This window comes from Mustela erminea, chromosome 10 (assembly GCF_009829155.1).
Source record: "Mustela erminea isolate mMusErm1 chromosome 10, mMusErm1.Pri, whole genome shotgun sequence".
Taxonomy (NCBI): domain Eukaryota; kingdom Metazoa; phylum Chordata; class Mammalia; order Carnivora; family Mustelidae; genus Mustela; species Mustela erminea.
In genome coordinates this window covers 46,972,538-46,994,031 of record NC_045623.1, presented here as the reverse complement: position 1 = coordinate 46,994,031, position 21,494 = coordinate 46,972,538, and the positions used below count along the sequence as shown (strand labels likewise).

At 37.8% G+C, this 21,494-nt stretch overlaps 1 protein-coding gene across 6 annotated transcripts in view; it reads right to left on the bottom strand.

Moving 5' to 3' along the window:
- Positions 1 to 21,494, bottom strand: part of SLC44A5 (solute carrier family 44 member 5) — a 419,902-nt gene that overhangs the window by 371,460 nt on the left and 26,948 nt on the right. For 4 of the 6 annotated variants that reach the window (XR_004276315.1, XM_032302976.1, XM_032302973.1 and 1 more), the window contains exon 2: positions 16,984 to 17,051. The exons of the other annotated variants lie outside the window; for them this stretch is intronic. The gene's annotated coding sequence lies outside the window, so the exon portion shown is untranslated. The remainder of the gene's footprint in view (positions 1 to 16,983; positions 17,052 to 21,494) is intronic. 6 annotated transcript variants of the gene reach the window in all.

Genomic DNA, 21,494 nt, shown 5'->3' with positions numbered 1-21,494 from the left:
GGGTATTATGCTGAGCGAAATAAATCAATCAGAGCAAGACAATATTCATATGATCTCTATGATATAAGAAATTTGAGAGATAGGGCAGGAGGTTGTGGGGGGTAGGGATGGAAAAAATGAAACAAGATGGGATCAGGATGGAGACAAACCATAAGAGACCCTTAATCTCACAAGGAACAAACTGAAGTTGTTTGGGGGGTTGGAGGGGTAGGGATAGGGTGGCTGTGTTATGGACATTGGGGAAGGTATGTGCTATGGTGGGTGCTGTGAAATGTGTAAGCCTGATGATTCACAGACCTGTACCCTTGAGGTAAATAGTAGATTACATGTTTTATAATCTAAAAAAAAATTTAAATATTAGACCATAAAGGAAAAAAACAAAAACAAAAACTTAAAAGGCCAGAGTTCAAAGAATTTCCAGAGTGAACACATGGAGGTGCTGGGAGAGTGGGGCACCTGGTTGGCTTGGAAACTCCATGCTCTTTCTCCATACCTGCCCTTTTTATTTCTTCACCTGGATGTAGATCTGTACTCTTTAACATCTTGTGTAAATAAACTGGTAATCGACTGAGTAAACACAAAAGAAAAAAAAAAAAACTGAAAGATTTGTATTTGCATTCAGCTCAGGTCATGTTCTCAGGGTCCCAGGATCAAGTTCCGCATTGGGCTCCCTGCTCAGTCGAAAGCCTGCTTCTCTCTCTCCCTCTGCTGCTCCCCTGCTTGTACGCACACACCTCTCTCTGTCAGATAAATAAAATCTTAAACAAACAACAAAAAAACAAAACAAACAAACAAACAAAAAACCAAGAGGGCTATAGGTAGGCAATGCATATTTGTTTTCACTGCTAAACAATGTGGACAAAGATAAGAAGGCTCTCTGTTCCAGCAAGGATGGCACACTACTTGCCTCACAGTTACATTGCAGCTGCTGTGCCTTCGGGCATCACAGGACTCCGAGCAGAAAGAATGGGAAAAGAGTGACATTAGCTCAATCTCCTAGCTTTCCCAGCAGCCTTACCCAGCAAGCTTTTGCTTATATACAATTGGCTAGAATTATCTCACAAGGCCTCCCCTAACTGGAAGGTCACTAAGAAGAAAAGGATTGCAAATGTAGGTCAGAGGAGCAAACCAGAAATTTCTGCCACAATTACTAACAGGTAAAGTCAGGATTTGACCTTGATTTATTTCCCAAACCTGGGCTATTAACCATGATGCTATTATTCATATAGTTTTCTGTAAATTCTTCTAAAGGCATCTTAATATGCCAAATATGGGTAAGAAATTTAATCCTGAGAAACATGGATTTGATACACTTTGAGTGCTACAGGGAACATACAGGTATTTGTTAAGTGACAGATCAGTTTCTTATCTATGGGGGAAGTAAGCATAATTAAGGAAAAAGCAGAAGAGAAAGGAAGAAGAGACTATGACAGTGGGGATTGTTGGGAAGTGATGATCTACTGCTTAACTTCACACATTTTCTTTCCAATACCTTTGCCTTTTTTTTTTTTTTTTTTTTAAGATTTTATTAGGCAGAGGGGCGCCTGAGTGGCTCCATGGGTTAAAGCCTCTGCTTTCGGCTCAGGTCATGATCCCAGGGTCCTGGGATTGAGCCCCACATCAGACTCTCTGCTCAGCAGGGAGTCTGCTTCCCTTCCTCTCTCTCTCCCCGCCTCTCTACTGACGTGTGATCTCTGTCAAATAAGTAAATAAAATCTTAAAAAAAAAAAAAAAAGATTTTATTTACAGAGCACAATCAGGGGGGCTGGCAAGCAGAGGGAGAGGGCAACATAGGCTCCCCACTGAGCAGGAAGCCCGACATGGGACTCGATCCCAGGACTCTGGGATCATGACTAGAGCCGAAGGCAGACACTTAACCAACTGAGTCATTCAGGGTGCCCCCAATAGCTTTGCTTCTTGTGTTGCCCTGTGATACAGTACCAGTTCCTGAATGTTTCATATCTAGATAGTTCTCTGATGTTCTATCAGGGCAATTTTTACAAATGTGAAAGTTCCACAAGTGTAATCTGGGTGTGAAGAAGCAAGATAGGCAGAACATCATATCTAAGAAAATGAATTTTTTTAATGAACTAGAGAAAAACATGGTTCATGTTTAGAAGGCTTAAATGCTTCCATGGTGACTGAAATACAAGCAAATCTCTATTCATTTCTAACTATGATATCAAGCCTGGACATTTTATGTCTACACAGTTAGTACCCAGTATTCTGTTCAATTAGAATGGATGTCCTTCATTTGCTCAAGAATTTAGTAGACATGAAGAACATTTTTTCAAGTATAAAATATGAGTGAGTGTTGTTTTTTATGAATCTATTAATTTATAATATTTGGTCAGTGAGTCAAACATTAAGAATTCACTTTTTCAGTCTAAATTATTAAAGATTATATTTTATATATTAGCACACTCCAAAAACATATGGAAAAATTCAGCAAACATCTATTCCTAAGCATCTCCAGTGAGCTATGCATTGTGCTAGGTTCAGAAATCAAATAAAACATAGTCCCTGACTCAAAAAAAAAAAAAAATCACGATCTAATAACAGTTTAATACATGGTAGAGCCGGTATATGTAACTGACACAGCAAATGTCCCTCTAATTCTGATTTCTGTTGCCTTCACATTTTTTCATTTTTAACATCTCTTTAGAAGAAACAACAGCAAGATAGCTGAGCAAGAACATCAAGTAATAAGAGCACTGAGGAGTTTATGCCTGAGAGATCTTAAAAACATCCTACCTAAAACTTTTAGCACTTGATAAAATGTAACACAAATTTTCACATTATTTTGCCAAAGATCAAGTGTATTGGTTACAGATACATATCAGTTCTTTTCTGTTGGAGATGCTGCCAAGAAATTAGCACAGAAAATTACATTGTACTAAAAGTGGGTATTCAAAACAGGCACAGTTTCCTGCCCTTTGGCATCTGTGAGCATGGCAGTTGCACATTGGTGATTTGCTATTCCACTCAGAGAAAAGGAAACATTCATACATAAATGCTGCCTTGATACTGTTGGTTGGTTAGCTGCTTTTTAAAAAGACAAAAGAAAATAAAGAGCATATTCAGAAAATCCGGAAACTTTCATGTAGAACTATAGGACATGAGCTGTATATAATTTTCTTCTATTATGATCAATGAGTTTGTGATATTCTGATGCAGGTCTTGAGACCTCAATATTGAGTCACTATCATAAAACCAACACTGTCTGATCTGAGAAACACATATTCACCTGAAATCAACTCACCCAAAGGGAAGAATAGTGCAGAGTGATCTTTAGTCACACATTTATAACCCAAAATCAACAAAAAATAAAATAGCTTCTCTTCCCCTTCTTCCTTTCATCTCTTCATCTTCCTTCAACCTCTCCTTCTCCTCTTCCTCTTGCTCCTTCTTCTTGTTCTTCTTCCTATTATTATTATTATTATCATTGTACTTATTATTAATTAAAACTCATCATCTCACTGACAGAGAGTCAAGATTCCCAAAGGGATCAGGGAGTCAGTATATTAAGTGCTTACTGACCATCTGCCAAACTACCATGGGATAGATGTGTAGACACTGACGTGCTCACAAGAAGCCAGCTCTCTACTGAAAAGAAGTCTTACAAACACAGCACCATAAGGAAATAAGATTGTACTATTCTTAAAATGTTAAACTGAGGGGCGCCTGGGTGGCTCAGTGGGTTAAAGCCTCTGCCTTCAGCTAAGGTCATGATCTCAGGGTCCTGGGATCAAGCCCCACATGAGGCTCTCTGCTTGGCAGGGAGCCTGCTTCCCCCTCTCTCTCTGCCTGCCTCTCTGTCTACTTGTGATCTCTGTCTGTCAAATAAATAAATAAAATCTTTAAAAAAATTTTAAACTGAACTGTACAGAATATTAGAAACTAGAATAAATAAATAGCTCCGAATAAGTTTTAATTGTCTGGCTCAAACAAGAGTAATAGGAAATAGTAATGGACAGTCAAGGAAAATAAAGCCAAACTGGAATAGGGTTTTTTAATGATGGACAAAATATGAATCAGAAGTCAAAATATAAATCTAAATGCTAGGAATCACATAAACCAAAGTACAAGCTAGAAGCATACAGAGGTGGTAGGAGTGTCTGGGTCACAAAAACGATAACACTGGCTTTCACGGTCAGTTGGCACCAAGCACTGGGTACGATACTGTGCAATAGTTAAGTTAGGAGCACTGAGCATTATATGGAGAGGTATGAATCTGATCTAATGAACAGTAGAAATCGACTAGTGTTATAAAGAAGAAATAAGTGCTCAATAACAGATGAAGACGCCCACCCAGAATACTGGTAAGTCTCCAGCTGGAGGGGAAAGCAGCAAGCAAAATGCAAAAGCCTTGATGGGCATGAGAGAGTAACCAGTGTGCCAGTAAATTATAGCTAACAGAAGAGACGGGGAGTGACTTCCAGATAGCGTGCAACTCAAATGAGATTTCTGGGATCTATGATACTTGGACCATGCGAGACTGAGCAGCTCCCGCTCCGGGAAGCTCTACGGAAGAATTAGTTTCCTGAATATTCGTTTCCTGAGGAATTGGAGAAGTTGGTCATGGGATCTAATGAAAATTAAATGACTAATTTAGATAAAGTGCATGACACGTAAATGATTTACTGACCCATCCAGAGCCAGTGCCAGACCTCACACTCTCAATCTTCTTTTTTTTTAATTTTTTATTTTTTATAAACATATATTTTTATCCCCAGGGGTACAGGTCTGTGAATCGCCAGGTTTACACACTTCACAGCACTCACCAAAGCACATACCCTCCCCAATGTCCATAACCCCACCCCCCTTCTCCCAACCCCCCTCCCCCCAGCAACCCTCAGTTTGTTTTGTGAGATTAAGAGTCACTTATGGTTTGTCTCCCTCCCAATCCCATCTTGTTTCATTGATTATTCTCCTACCCACTTAAGCCCCCATGTTGCATCACCACTTCCTCATATCAGGGAGATCATATGATAGTTGTCTTTCTCTGCTTGACTTATTTCACTAAGCATGATACGCTCTAGTTCCATCCATGTTGTCGCAAATGGCAAGATTTCATTTCTTTTGATGATCACACTCTCAATCTTAAAGGGAAGGGAATCTTCTTAGTACTCTTAAAAATACTACCTTCATTGCATTTCCCATCCATATGTCTACTGAGTGGTTTCATCAGGCCACTCCAAATCATAGCACTTTCATAAACATTGTGCTCCTTATCACAAACATCCTCTGAAATATAATGAAATTATTCATGATTATTTATGATGTAATTTCAGAAAAGTTGCCAATCCCTGGAATCACCCATGCTTAAAATTTTTATAGCGCCTAGCATAAATAGGTGCTTATTGACTACACTATTCAAATGTTTTTTATATGAAATCAAAAGCACAAGCAAAAAAGAGAAAAACTAGATAAATTAGATTTTGTCTAATTTATTTATTTATTTATTTATTTATTTATTTATTTATAGAGAACAAGAGTAAGAGGGAAGGGGCAGAAGGAGAGAGGAGAGGGAGACAATCGTAAGCAGGCTCCAAGCCCAGCGTGGAGCCTGACACAGGGCTCAATCTCAGAACCCTGAGTTCATGACCTGAGCCTAAATCAAGAGTTGCTTAACTGACTGAGCCACCCAGGTGCCCTTCACCTAATTTAATTTTTTGTGCTGCAAATGATACAATCAAGGAAGTTAGAAGACACTGTAGGTCAACTATACTTCAATTTAAAAAAAAAGAAAAAAGTAAAAAGACAACCCACAGAATGGGAGAAAATACTTGCAAATCATATATGTGATAAAGGATTTGTATCCAGAATACATAAAGACCTTTACAACTCTGCAATAAAAAGACAGCCCAATTTAAGATAAATGGACAAATACTGAATAGATATTTATCCAAGGAAGATAAACATATGGCCAATAAACACATGAAAAGGTATTCAACATTACTATAGTTAGGGAAATGTAAATCAAAAACAATGAGAGATCATTTCACATTTTGGGTGGCTATAATAAAAAAGAGAATAACAAGAGCTAGTGAGGATATGGAGAAATTGGAACCCTTTTACATTGCTGATAAAAATGTAAAATGGGGGGCACCTGGCTAGCTCAGTTAGTAGAACATGCAAATCTTGATCTCAGGTTCATGAGTTCAAGCCCTACATTTAAAAAAAAAGAAAAAAGATTATAAAATGGTGCAGACATTTTCGAAAACATTTTGAAAGTCCTCACAAAGGTAAATATAGAGTTATCGCATGACCCAACAATTCCACTCCTAGTTACAGTTTAGATGTATACTGACAGTGTATACTGTCAAAACCTAAACCAGGTTGATAATTAAATACTCAATTCTATTTAGCTACATCTAATGAAAATAATCTGATAGGGTTAAAAATCACCTCTAATTAAAACTCTTTCAAGAATCCTGTACATTCGCCCATAGGCTAATTCAGCACTCAGCGAGCTATTTGTGGCTTCTGGTAGCGAGCAAGATGTCAGTCTATATTTTCATGGACCACTTTTATCTGAAATCTTTTCTCAGCATGATCCAAATTTCCTAGAATCATAATCTGTTCTTTGCAACATATGAAAAAGTGGAGAAATCAATTATATGTAATTAGACATGGAGTTTCAGAAACTCTATACTGTAGTCTGAAACTCCATACTATTAGAATTTATTAGTAGTAAATTTCTTGGCAACAGAAAAGGCAAAAATAGAAATTTGTTTTGTAACAGTGAAGATAATTTCACTTATTTAGAAACTATTCTGTAAAAGAAGTCTTTTATCTGTTCTATGTAGTCTGGACTCCAAAATCTTGAATGAAATGTTGTACTGTCATTCCAGTTCAGATACTATCTTTAATACTATTTAGGAAAAATATTTTTTTAAAGATTTTATTTATTTATTTGACAGAGAGAGAGATCACACATAGGCAGAAAGCCAGGAGGGGGTAGGGAGGAGCAGGCCCCCTGCTAAACAAGAGCCCATTGTGGGGCTCGATTCCAGGACCCTGAGATCATGACCTGAGCAGAAGCCAGAGGCTTAACCCACTGAGCCACCCAGGCACGCCTAGAAAAAATATTTTTATATAATATTTTAAATGATAGCCAAACCGATTAGTTAAGAATAGTTAAACAAGGGACACCTGGGTGGCTCAGTTGGTTGGATGACTGCTTTCGGCTCAGGTCATGATCCTGGAGTTCCGGGATCGAGTCCTGCATCAGGCTCCCAGCTCCAAGGGGAGTCTGTTTCTCCCTCTGACCTTCTCCTTGCTAATGCTCTCTTTCATTGTCTCTCTCTCAAATAAATAAAATCTTAAAAAAAAAAAAAAAAGAATAGTTAAACAAATCCTGTAAGATGAGTTGTGGGTATATATTCAATTTAGAGCATAATATCTATATACAGATACAGATATAAATATAAATAATTTAGAGCATGCTTGCATATATGGGTCTGAAGGAATTTTAAAGTCTCCCCTAATAAGACAAGACAGAGTTATGATCTTGGTTTCAAATGTAAGAGAAATGGTTACATTTATGTAAACTCATCATCCTATACCACATAATAACTGAAAATAGCAAAACTGTTCCCTTATATTATTTATCTAGGCATTTGACCATTTCAGTTTTCATACAGGTGTCTGAAAATTATATTAACAGCTTACAATTTCCAATTCTGTTTTAAACCAAATCAAAAGAACTCTTGAAAAGTTTGGAAAATATTCAGATTAATAACAGAGAACATAAGACAAAAATCTGAATTATACCACTCAAATTTAGAATCTGTACCGTACAATATATAGAAAAAAAAAGAGAGAGAGACTGGTTTATACCCCCATCTCTACAAATTCAAATAGTATAAAGTTATATTTAAAGACTGTTGCCATCAAAGACATCAAAACATATTTTAATCTCATACATCGAAATACTAAATACTATTTAAATACATGCTGGCTCCTTGTTATAAGTTGTAATACACCAGGAGACGATCTTGACCCAGGAGCAACATGGGAAGTACTGTAATCGACTCACCCTAGATCCAAAGAAGTACCGATAACCTCAACAGGAAAATTAGACCTGTTTCTCCTCTGGGGAGAATTAGTTTCAAATTAGGCATTCTAAATTTATGCTGAAGTGATCCACTGGGGTGGGAGGAAGAGCAAATTTGATTTTCAAGCATCAACAGACACTATCAGAAGCTTATCAGTTTGGCTATGAGGATTTTGTGAATCCTCACCTTCCTCTCATAATAACCCCAGGGGAATTTCTGTATCTGCAATTGACCTGTAACCATTAATTTTGAGAATGAGAGAATAAATGACTAGTAAGTATTTATAAATTGTTGCCCACTACAAACATTTATCTAAAACCTCTACTCCAGGTTAAATCTTAATGAGGTCACCTATTCACCAGCATCACTAAGCCAGCCCATTTTCCCAGACCATAACTGGTGAGAGCATCTTTCCATCTATTTCCATCTGAATAGTCTCACATTAAATTATGCCCAAAAAACAAGCATTCACATTATTGAAAGGATGCAAAACACTGATTAGTTCATCCTCAAAATGTTTAACAAGATCTCAGCAGGAGATTAAGGGAAGTCTAGAGAGAACAATCAAGCTCATGCTAAATAGAAAAATTCATCTAGTCTTACAAAATCACCATTCATGTACAAAGTTACAACAGCAATAATTATGGCCATTACTGTACCTTCATGTATGGGAACAAAACTCGGAACTAAAATTCATATCAGAGTGTTTCATAGGAATTGGGATCATTCTGTAAATGGGTACAACTTTATGTTAATGTTTGCCATAACGAGGCACTTTTCGTATTAGAACTTGGCAGAACTATCCTTCCAGATGGTCAGACTCGTTTGCATTTTCGCTGCACACATTTCTTTCTCCTTCACTCAAGGCAGTAGAGTGGAAAGGTGTCAGATCCAGGTTCAAGTCCTAGCTTTGCACTTACTACTTTTGCAAATCATTTTACCTCTGTGACACTCCGTTTCCTCCTCCATAAAATGAGGGTAATGATTCCTACACCTCTAGGAGCTATTATGAGAATAAAATGATATAATTTATCCAAAGTGCTTGGCACTGGAAAGCTACTAAATAAATATGAGATGCTTTCCCTACCCGGTATGGAGAGAGCTTTATAAGAAGTAAAGTAGCATTTGAGACACAAACTTCTGAAATTTTGTACAATTCAATTTTTCTCCAAAACTTAATATTGAAAGTGCTATTTTCCACACTGATGCATTATTCGAATGTAAAAAAGAAAAAGAAAACACCGCTATCTTTAAATAGCATGCATTCCACTTCAGGCTATCTGTTCATGACAATGATCCAGGAACATTATTGCAGTAATGAGGCACTTCTGAAGTAAGTGTTTGGGGCCTGTGAGAACTGGGAAAAAACACACTGTCACCAGCAGTTATTGAGACTCAGTGCCTGGTGATTAGAGCACCAATTCACACAAAATTAAAAGGGGCAGAGGTTATTCCAGTTATTTCTAGTTATATTAGGATAAAAATACATGGGACAATCACCACAAGTCTACTTTGAACAACTAAAGTTCTATGAGATTCAGAAATCATTTGACAGAAACAAATAATCAGTAAAACTGTCTTTATTTTTCAAAGGTCTGAGGCTGAGTCTATGGAAAAAAGGTCAATACCAGGTATAGTAAAAGCAGTTTTTCTCATTGTAATTTTAAGCAGTCATATAAAATAGCACTGGTGCAGAGCCCTAACAACAGCATGAAAATAAACTGTGCCGCTAAAAGATAAATATTTTATCATCTCTAACGCCCTTTTTATTAAAACTTTGTGAAACATAGCTAGATTTTTAAAAATAACTCAAAGATGTATATATATCATGTGAATATGTAAATTATGTTATTAAGTTAGTTTGATACAATGCAGAACAGAGCACAAAAGATTTTATTCAAAAAGTTGGACTGACAATGCATTTCTTTTTTTTTTTAAGATTTTTTTTTTTTATTCATTTGATAGAGGCAGGCAGAGAGAGAGAAGGAAGCAGGCCCCCCAGGACACGGGGATCGTGACCTGAGCCAAAGGCAGAGGCTTTAACCCACCGAGCCACCCAGGCGCCCCACAAGGCATTTCTTTAATGAGAGCCATAAAAGATTTTAGCACAAACTTAAGGAAATGGCCCTTACATGTTCTGAAAGTAACAAATAACAACAACTAACACTTTATTTAATACTTAAGACATTATAGGTCCCTCAGTTCATCTCTACAATTCAATGGTGTAGGTATTATTAATGACTGTAGTCTACTGCTTGAGGGGATTAAGGCTTTTGAGGTTAATTTGAGGTTAATCAACTCACCCCAAATTATATAATTGTAAGTGAAAGATCTGGATTTCAATGTCCGACTGCAGAACTCACACTTCAGCTACTATGTTATGTTGTCCCATCTTTGCCTCTTATTTTCACTGGCCAAGTACTGGATAGGAATGTTGAGTGAAAGCAGAGGTGGGTACACAAATCTACATGGTCTCTTCTTTCAAGTTCCTTAGCCTAATGATTATATGATCTTGGAAGTGGGTAAGTTCAGGCAGAGTCACACAACTACTGCAAGTATTCAGATATCCCTGGTTCCTTCAGGATGTTGCACACTCTCCAAAGCTAAATGTGGAACAGAAAAGATGGTACCTTGTTAAGCACAACTCTACACCATATATATGACAACCTTAGAAGTTTCCCAGAAGATGTACCTTCTGCCCTCGTATTTGAACCTTTCTCATACTGTGCAACTCTTAATCTTAGGGTTGTGAGTTCAAGCCCTATGTTGTACTTGAATCCTACTTAAATAAATAAATATTTAAAAAGAACCTTTCTCATAATTTGCTAAGCAGAAATATCTGACAGTAACTAAGCAGCAATATTCTATCACAGTGGATTATAAGCAATGATACATTTGTTAAAAGAATAGGTGAAATCAGGGGTGCCCAGATGGCTCAGTTGGTTGAGCATCAGACTCTTAATTTCTGCTTGGCCGTGATCTCAGAATCTTGGATTCAAGCCCCTCTAGGGGCTCTGTGCTGAGCAAGGAGTTTTCTTGTCCCTCTCCCTCCCCATATCCCCTTCCACTTCTGATGCTCCCAGATCATGCTAGCTAGCTAGCTATCCATCCACCTAAAAAAAATGAATAAAGTCTTAAAAAAAAAAAAAAGTGAGGGACACCTGAGTGGCTCAGTGAGTTAAGCCTCTGCCTTCAGCTCAGGTCATGGATCAAGGCCCACATCAGGCTCTGCTCAGCAGGGAGCCTGCTTCCCCCTCTCTCTGCCTGCCTCTCTGCCTACTTGTGACCTTTCTCTCTCTGTCAAATAAACAAATAAAATCTTTAAAAAAAATAAGTGAAATTAAAAGAAAAGTGTTCTTGGAGTACCCAGGGGCTTTTCAGGAATTGCTCATTCTAAAGTCCTAAGAAAAGAGCTGAATTCCTAGAGGATAGTCAGCTTTCATGTTGTTGGATGTAAGAAGAAAGGAAAGAATCTTCAGAGTAAATGACTGATAGGTAAAAAAGAAAACTAGAAGAGTGTGATAACACTTCTACCAGTTGCAAACAGAAGAAGTAGTGGGAGGTAACCTTGAAGGTATATATGAACTAAAACAAATACTTACAGTTTAGGGTCTGAAAGAGCAACTAATAGGCTAGAATAATTCCAAATGCAGCTTGATAAGATTGGGGAATGGAAGCAAAAGTGGGTTTGGAGATGATTTAAGCTTTCCTACTTCTCTGAGATTGTTTTCTGAATTAATTTATTCCATGCAGATATTCAAGGGAGAAGGAAAATAGAATAAAGGCTACTTATTATTGGTGGAGCAATTTCTCTGACATAGCAGCTCATAACTTATTAAAGTGTAGCTAGATCTACCTTATAGCTGCAATAATGACCACATCTTTTCAGCGTGTGATTAAATACACATAGCTAGACAGAGGGTGTCCTTCCCCACTAATAACACTAATTCATGGATTGATATATTAGAAATTAACATTGTGGGAAAGCAGCAGATTCTATTTTGTACTTTTTCTGTATACAGGAAGGCTTCACATGGAAATCAGCAAAGTAAATGTTATGACTACAGCAGTAAACAAGTTTAAATAGAAACTCACATGTTCAATTTAAAGGCTCTAGGAGTATTTTACTTGGGCTCAAGACTTTATTATCAGTGAAGAATATATTACTTTCTATTTTTAAAAAATTGTTCTCGGGGCACCTGGGTGGCTCAGTGGGTTAAAGCCTCTGCCTTTGGCTCAGGTCATGATCCCAGGGTCCTGAGATTAAGCCCCACATCATGCTCTTTGCTCAGCAGGGAGCCTGCTTCCTCCTCTCTCTTTGCCTGCTTCTCTGCCTACTTGTGACCTCTGTCTAAATATATATATATATGTCCCCCACAATGACACGGACTGAAAAATCAGCACCTGCCTGCAATAGTCTCCTCCTCACCTCCATTCAATCTATTCCTCACAAGAATAAAACATCTCATATCACAACATTCTCCCTTAAAGGATATTTTTAATTTCCCTTCACAGACGAATCTGATGGCTCCCATTTTTTCCCACATCATATCCAAACTCCTAATTATATAAATCATTTACCACCTATCTTCAGGAATATTCATATGAGCATATCCCTACAATTTTAATTAATGTGTGTGTGTGTGTGTGTGTGTGTGTGTGTACTCATGTTTGTTTTACATGATTTTGTCCTCTTCTCAGAAATGGAAGGTTTCTCTTGAGTCAACCACGTAAAGATGCACGCAAAGATACGTGCATCGTGAAGAGGATTTGTGTTCATTCTGTTTTCTTCCCAAGGAATGCCCAGTCCCATCATTCTCTTTTTTTCTCTTTTTTTTAAGTAAAATCTCTACCCCTAACATAGGGCTCCAACTCATGACGCCAAGATCAAGAGCTACATGCTCTACCAACTGACCCAGTCATCATTCTGTTTTCACATCAATTTCCTCTTTACCGAATTCAAATATCACCTCTCCTTAAAGTCATCTCTCATCACACATCAGCAAATAACTTCTCATGCTTGCAAAACCCCATGATGTGTACATCTTAACCTTTCTTAACAACACATAAAACATTCTGTGTGGATTATCTCCTCAGTTCCCTGTAGGCAGAATTCATGTCAAATTTATTTGTTTTACCCCATGAATAATTCCTGGTCCATAGTAAATGTTGAATATAATATTAGTTCATTGAATTCAGATTCAATATAAAAAATAAGTACTCAAAGTTATCTGCTCTTCTGAGATCTCATTAAAATTATAATAATCATTTAAAAACTAGCCCATGGTATCTCCATCTAGGTTCCTCAGAAGCAGACTCTAGATAAGGATTTGAATCAAGAATTTTTTTTTAAGGTTTTATTTGTTTATTTAACAGAAAGGGAGAGTACAAGCAGGGAGAGCAGCAGGCAGAGTGGGAGGGAGAAGCAGGCTCTCTGCTGAGCCAGGAGCCGGATATAGGACTTGATTCCAGGACCCTGGGATCATGACCTGAGCCAAAGGCAGCCGCTTAACAAACTGAGCCACCCAGGCGTTCCTTGAATCAAGAATTTATGTGAGAGGTAACCCCAAGAAATTTAGGGAGAGGAGAAAATGAGTCATGGAATAGAGAAGAGCCAACAAAGGGTTCATTATCAAGCAAGAGATTAGAACCTATGTCTCAATCCTGCCAGGCAACTCTAGAGCCAGTATACAACATGCACCTTAGAGTTATCCCAGCAGTAGTGTGAGGGAGCTGGGGTATTTACTCATGCATTCTTGTTAGACATCAGTTGAGGCAGACAGTCTCTGGTTCCTCCAGCCTACCCCATGGGCAGACAAAGGAAACTTCTACAGCCAGACAGAACCCTCTAAGAGTTGAAGGTGCTGGCAGTTGCAAATGGGATATGTGCTGGGAAACTGGAAGTGAAGAGGGGATATAGGTACCAACAGCATCTACCACACACAATAACAAGAGAATGGTGAGGGAGCCATAAGTGGGCATGAATTTTCAACAAATTCTTGGGAGACAGAAAGAAGATGGAAAGCTAGTGACTGAAACATAAACACAGCCCAGAATACACAGGGAGAAATGTTTAAGCCCAGGAAAAGTGAGGAGGAAAGCTCAATCTGGGGCTCAATCTACTTTGTGGTATCCCAGTCTCAGGATCGAGACTCAGAAGTTGAGAATGAAACATAGGGCGGAAAATAAATTAACTGTAAGTCTTTTTGCACGGAGTAGCAAACTGTAGCCTACCACCTGCTTTTGTATATCCAGTGAGCTAAGATAGTTTTTATATTTTTAAAGCCTTGCTTTAAAAAAAAAAAAAAAGAAGAAGAAGAAGAAGAAGACTATCTGACAGAAACTGTATGTAATCCATAGAGTCGAAATATTACCACCAGGTCATTACAGAAAACACTTACTGACCCTCAGTTTATAGAACAGTCAATTGTCATACAAGCCCTTCCCCCACCTCAGGAATTAAGATTGCCTGAAGTCAGACACTTAACCCTACACAAAAAATCTGAGCTATCTTCTCTGATAATTTTACCTCCTGAGTGCCCTTCCTCAAGAAGTTAATTTGAGGATGTAAGCCAGAAAGAAAACATACTACCCAAGAAACAGAATGTTATTCAGAGAGAAAGAAAATAAGTCTCAGGACCCTAGAGAGGAGTCAGTATAGACAGGACCCAAAAGACACAGTGTCCCAGGAGGGATGAAAAAGAGGGAACTGAATGGATTGAGAACTCTGAAAAAGATAAGGATATGATAAAGTCTATTGGTCGAATGTTTAACGAGTTCATTCGTCCTGGGATGTGAAACTAAGAACATTCTGCCCTGAGTGGCAGAGAAGTCCCAACATAAGACCCACAGGGAAGGAAGTGTTAATACCATCTCACTATATAGACTGCACAGTAAATAATATTTATCTGGTCATACTAATGAAAATGTTATTTATTGACTTGAAAGATTGGGAAGTAGAAGGTGAAAAGAAATGGGAGTATGTTTATCTTATAAAGTGAGTAGTTAAGAGCACTGTCTACAGTCAATGGAATAGGAAAGGAAGATTTAATTATGCTTTTCAAGTACAAAAGGTGATCTGTATGGAAACAGACTACTGATTATTATATGTACAAATAGGACAATAAGGAGGTGAAAAGCAGTTCAGTCCTAATCTACCATATCAAGAAGGAAACAAAATTTGTAAAAAATTAAATAAATCAATGATCATATGGATTCCTTTACCAGTGGAGCATAAGGAATAATATGGAGGACATTAGAAGGAAAGGAAAAGTGAATTGGGGGAAATCAGAGGGGGAGACAAACCATGAAAGACTGTGGACTCCGAGAAACAAACTAAACAAACTGAAGGTCTTGGAGCAGAAGGGGGTAGCAGGTTAGGTGAGCCTGGTTGTGGGTATTAAGGAAGGCATGTATTGCATCGAGCACTGTGTTTGGTGCATAAACAATGAATCTTGGAACATTGAAAAAATAAATAAAATAATGTTTTTAAAGTCAGTGAGAGAAAGAAAAAGATAAATTGATAGTGGTACATGTATCTACTTAACAAAACATATTTCTTCATATATATATATGTATATCTCCACAATATTGAGCCACCTCCTTCCCTACCCACAGGGATGACTAGCTTTAAAACATTTCTGTTTTGACCCTTCTAGTAGTTACTTACCACTGCATCTCTGAGATATTGTAACTTTTTATAAATTCTTCTGTATTGTTGGACTTTCTTTAACCACATGAATTTATTATTTCAATAAAATCTAATGTTTGTCAATGTATGGAGAAATGACAATATTCCTCACAGTGTTCCCCTCACAGATAATGTAAAATGAATGTGTTTAAAGGTTGCTGAGTCTCATTCTGACAACTAAAGGTGACACGAGAGGAGTGGCCCCACCCCAAAAGAGCTCTAGGGCTACAAATGATGCAGGTTAATTTTGTGAAACAAACAGGGGCTACCCTAATAAATATTATGTAAATTAGCACAAAAAAAAAAAAAAAAGAAATGAGTTCTCATTCAAGCAGTGAAGCCAGGAAAAAAGTTTCCTTCCACTTCCTATGAGAATACTCGCTGCTTTGAGAACCATGTCCGTGTTGTCCCTACACTGAGATTCAAACAGAGTGCCTGCATCTTCTATCTACGTTCAATATTTACGGTAAAGATAATTACGCACCCCATGCACTGGTGCACCCAAAGCATCAGCAAACACAGCAAATCGAGACAATGTCAGCAAAAGTCTCAACTCATTTCAGTCTCAGCTGAATAAGCTTCATGAGGAGGCATTTGGAAAAAGCTAACAAGCGGAGAAAGCGGAACACGTCCGAACTAGCACCCTTGATTAGACCTAGAAGTAAACAGCAGAACTAGAGGACAAGAACAATGTCCTCCTGGTAAGAAGTCGGGCTTCACTCATTTTCTAAGTTGCATTTTCAAAAGTTGTCCCAGGTGGACTGTGTTGCAGCAAACTAATCTCAAGGAAGCCTGGACAGAAAATATACGTTGATATTGTTTAGTAAGTGATCTAAACGGTGCCACTTGGCTTTGGTGTACCTGACTGAAGCAAGAATATCCTAATAGTAAGTTATTATCTGTGACTGAATTCGAGAACTTTTCTTCTTCTGTACAACCTGAAATTTATGCAGTTTTAAATAACAGATAAACAGATAAATCTTGATGAAATATTGAAAATAATAAATATTCCTGATATTAAACTATGACCTAGCAATGCTGATAAAGCAAACTGTTTAATAACAGAAAGAGCAGAAACAGATCTGGCTCTTAGGCAAAACTGTGGGATAAGGAAACTTCAGTGACCCAGCTCTACCGGAGCTCCTCACTCCTACAAACACCCCATAAACCAATACCTGCACCCTTCGAAATCAGCCCAGTGTGGCTACTACCTTGTAAAACACAACTCACCTGAATGAGGCTCTGTCTTCTCCTAGACCCAGGCATTAGCAGAAGCATTAAGCCCACAGTGTGGGTATCTATGTAACATAAGAAAATTACTTAAACAATAAAAGCTAGAGAAAGAGGGGTGCCTGTGTGGCACTGTTAGTTAAGTATCTGGCTTTTGGTTTCTGGTTCAGGTAGTGATCTCAGGGTCAGGAGACGGGAGTCCCACATCCACTCCATTTACAGGGCAGAGTCTGCTTGAGTGTCTCTCTCCCTCTCCCTCTGCCTCTCCCTGCTCTAAAATAAACTTTAAAATCTTAAAAAGAAAAAAAAAGATACAGAAAGAGAAGGACTGATTATGCTTTTATGAATATTTATAGGGAACATGTCTGAGAACTAATAGGAGTCAAACACAAAATGCAGCACTACACATGCCTTTGGGGTGATAAACAAGGACAGTGAAGAAAGAGGGAAGTCTTAGGGAAAGGGACTCCAAAAAGTGTAGTCCAGGGAAGAAAGATGCTATTACTCCCATTTTCTAGAGGACATTTATGACACATTAAAATGCTTATTAAAGTTTCTACAAGTAAAAATCCAAAAATCATATTCTTTCCCTAGAACTAGTTCACTTCTGCACCCAACACATTTTTAATAATTAATCAAGCTTAACTCCAAGCCATAGATAGCTTCACCAAGTATAAGCTTAAATTCCCTCAATTATTTACATTGCTTCACTAAGTGCTTCCAGACACATGTATTTTTATTTGTAGGTGTGAAATATCATGAGTTCAGACTTTAATGCTTTGGTTTAATCATGCAATAACACAGCATACCATGTAGGAAAGAAAAAGTTTAGCTTTTTATAATATTGTACTTACTCTGATGGGACCAACTGCCAAGTGACAAATGATTCATATTATTGACTACGCACTACATTTGTTCTGATTAGTGAATGTATTGCTGAATAGTTAACAGCATGTCAGCCATTCATTTACAAATACATGTTTCCAAGGATATCATGCCAAGATATAAAACATTTCCTAAGAGCTAGTACAAAACTTAGCCGACAACATAAGTAATCCTTTAAAAACTAAAATTTTTCCACTCCACAAGTTTTTGTACAAATTATATAGAGTATAGTCCACATTAAGTCTATCTTACTTAATACAGAGGCTATATATTAAAATGGTAATAATTTTTTTTGCTGAATTATGCACAAAGCAACACAAGTTGGGCTTGTGTAGAGAGATGAGCTTACAAAAGGAAGCCTAAACAACTGCCATGTGGTAAGCTGGACAATGATGAGCACATTGAGCCAAATGGAACCATAAGGATATACTACGCCTGAACAACGCTGTTAGCTATGGACATCTAGGAAATCAGAATGTTGTGTCAACCAACATTCAAGAGGTAATCAGGAATCACGGGAGTTCCTCTGAAGCTAAAATAGTGGAAAGCTTGAGATTAAGAGGCAAACAGTATCAGATACAAACAGTACCAGAAATAGAGTAATCAAAATAGGAACTGTTGCCACATTTATTTACAGTTATGCAGTATGGAAAACCCTTTCCCGCTCCAGCTAAAGAGATACAGAGAACTAGCTCTCTAGGATAAAGATTAAGAGAGAGAGATAGACACAGACACAGACACAGACATAGATAGAGCCATCTATACTGCCAGATGCCCTGGATCAGGTGGTAGGACTTTTTTTTTTTTTTAAAGATTTTATTTAGTTCCATCCACATCGTTGCAAATGGCAAAATTTCATTTCTTTTGATGGCTGCATAATATTCCATATATATATATATATATATATATATATATATATATATATATATATATATATCACATCTTCTTTATCCATTCATCTATTGATGGACATCTAGGTTCTTTCCATAATTTGGCTATTGTGGACATTGCTGCTATAAACATTCGGGTGCACGTGCCCCTTTGGATCACTACATTCATATCTTTAGGGTAAATATGCTTAGTGAAATAAGTCCATCAGAGAAAGACAATTATCATATGATCTCCCTGGTATGAGGAATTTGAGAGGCAAAGTGGGAGGTTTGGGGGGATTGGGAAGGAAAAAATGAAACAAGATGGGATCAGGAGGGAGACAAACTGTAAGAGACTCTTAGTCTCACAAAACAAACTGAGGGATCCCAGGGAGAGAGTGGTAGGGAGAGGGTGGTTGGGTTATAGACATTGGGGAGGGTATGTGCTATGATGAGTGCTGGGAAGTGTGTAAGTCTAACGATTCACAAACCTGTACCCCTGGGGCTAATAATACATCATATGTTAATTTTTTTAAAAGTAATAAAGATTTTATTTATTTATTTATTTATTTATTTCAGAAAGAGAAAGAGAGCACATGTGAACAGGAGGAGGGGCAGAAGGAGAAGCAGACTCCCTGCTGAGAGGAGAGCCTAATGCAGGACCCCGGGATCGGAAGGCAGATGCTTAACTGACTGAACTACCCAGGCACCCTAATGGTAGGACTTCATCATGTCATGATTTTATAGAACTCAACATGATGATCCTCATTTCTAAATTCTTTAGATGTAGACACCTCAGTGTTTAAAATCAAGAGCTGTGGTGTCAGACTGCCTGGGTTTCAATCCTACCCCTGTTACTTCCTGTGTGAATAAAGAGAAGTTAACCTTTCTAGACTGATGCTTTGTCTGTAGAAAAGGGACAACAATACTAACTACCTCATAGAACTGTAGTAGTGAGGATTCATTTCTACTTGCTTAGCTAACAAGCATCTCAAATTCACTATGTCCATTCACTATGTCCAATACGAATCACTGATCTTCCTCTTCCAAACCAGCTCTTTCCATAGTCTTCATATCTCCACCATAGTTTTCTTTTTCCATTGCACAGGACAAAAGCCTTGAGTCATAACTGATGCTTCTTTTCCTCTTGGGCACCACATCGTATTGGCTCTATCTTCCAAACACATCCAGAATCCAGCCACTTCTCACTTCACTCCCCATTACAGAATTCCATTCCAAGAACCATAATCTCTGCTTAGAGGCCTCCAACAGCTTCCCAATTGACTTCCTCTTCTGATTTTTGCTCCCCACAGTCTATTCTCATCATAGCAGTTAGAGGAATCTTGTTAGAATGTAAGCCAGGTTGTATCACTTCACTGCTCAAACCTTTCATATAGCCTCCAAAATAAAAGCGTAAGCCAGGGCTCCAGTTGGGCAACCCTTTGGGTTTCCACTCAGGTCACTATCTCAGGGTCACAGGACAGAGCTTTGTGCTCAGTGCAGAGTCAGCTTACGTTTCTCTCTTACACTCCCTCTGCCCCTCTCCCCACCTCTAAAATAAATCCTTAAAGGAAAGTAAAATGAAAGTGCAAGTCTAAATGATCAGTTCCATCATTTCTCCTTAACTTCATCTCCAGTTAGTCTCCTCCTTGCTTGCTCTATTCCCACTTCATGGGCTTCTCTGATATACTGGGAATGAATGTGCAAAACGACTTCCTCCTCTAGACTTTGCACCTGTTCCTCTTTCTCGGCCTTTCTTCTTCCAACTATCCAGATGTCTTCAGCACCTATTTCGAGTCTTTGCTCAAATATCATGGTTTTAATGGGGGCCTTCCCTGACTAAACTTCTTAAAATTAAAGAATTCCCAGGATGCCTGGGTGGCTCAGTTGGTTAAGCTGCTGTCCTCAGCTCAGGCCATGATCGTAGGGTCCTGATATCGAGTCCCACATTGGGCTCCTTGCTCAGCAGGGAGCCTGCTTCTCTCTCTGCCTCTGCCTTCCACTCTGCCTGCTTGTGTGCACTCTCTCTCTCTCTCTCTCTGACAAATAAATAAACAAAATCTTTTAAAAAAAATTCCCACATTCACTTACACACCCTTTCTTCCTTTACTCCTTTTTTTTAAAACCACAAAACTTATCACCATATAACATATGATGTTTTACTTATTAGTTTTAATTATTATGTGTCTTCTCCCACTACAATATAAATCCCCAGAGGGCAGAGGTTTTTTGTTTTTTTTTTAATTATCTGGTGATATATATCCTCCAGAGTCTAAACTAATACCCATCACAGAGACATTTCCCAATAAATATTTATTAAATAATTGAATAAGTTAATAAGTACAAAACATCTAAAAATGTCTGATACATATTAAGTATATACTAAGTATTAGCTATTATTTATTCAGTGTATTCATTTATATAATGACTTTTAGTTTCTTAAGTCTCCTCAGTATATACTTTGATCATAGATTATTTTAGCTTCAAAGCATTTTATTGTTCCTTAATGTTTGGGGTTATTTTTTGTCTTCAATATGCAATTACTCTAACATTAAAAACTCGTGATCATAAAGGTCCAACGACATTCCCTACAAGGATGATCAGTTAAAAATTAGCTTTTAATAGCCATTAAATACATATTTTATCTCTTTTAGTCTCTAAATACATTTTCCCTAAGTATACTTTATGTAAGGAGAATTACAAAAAGTCCTAGTCCTAGATACATAATTTGTATATTATATATTATAAATTATATAT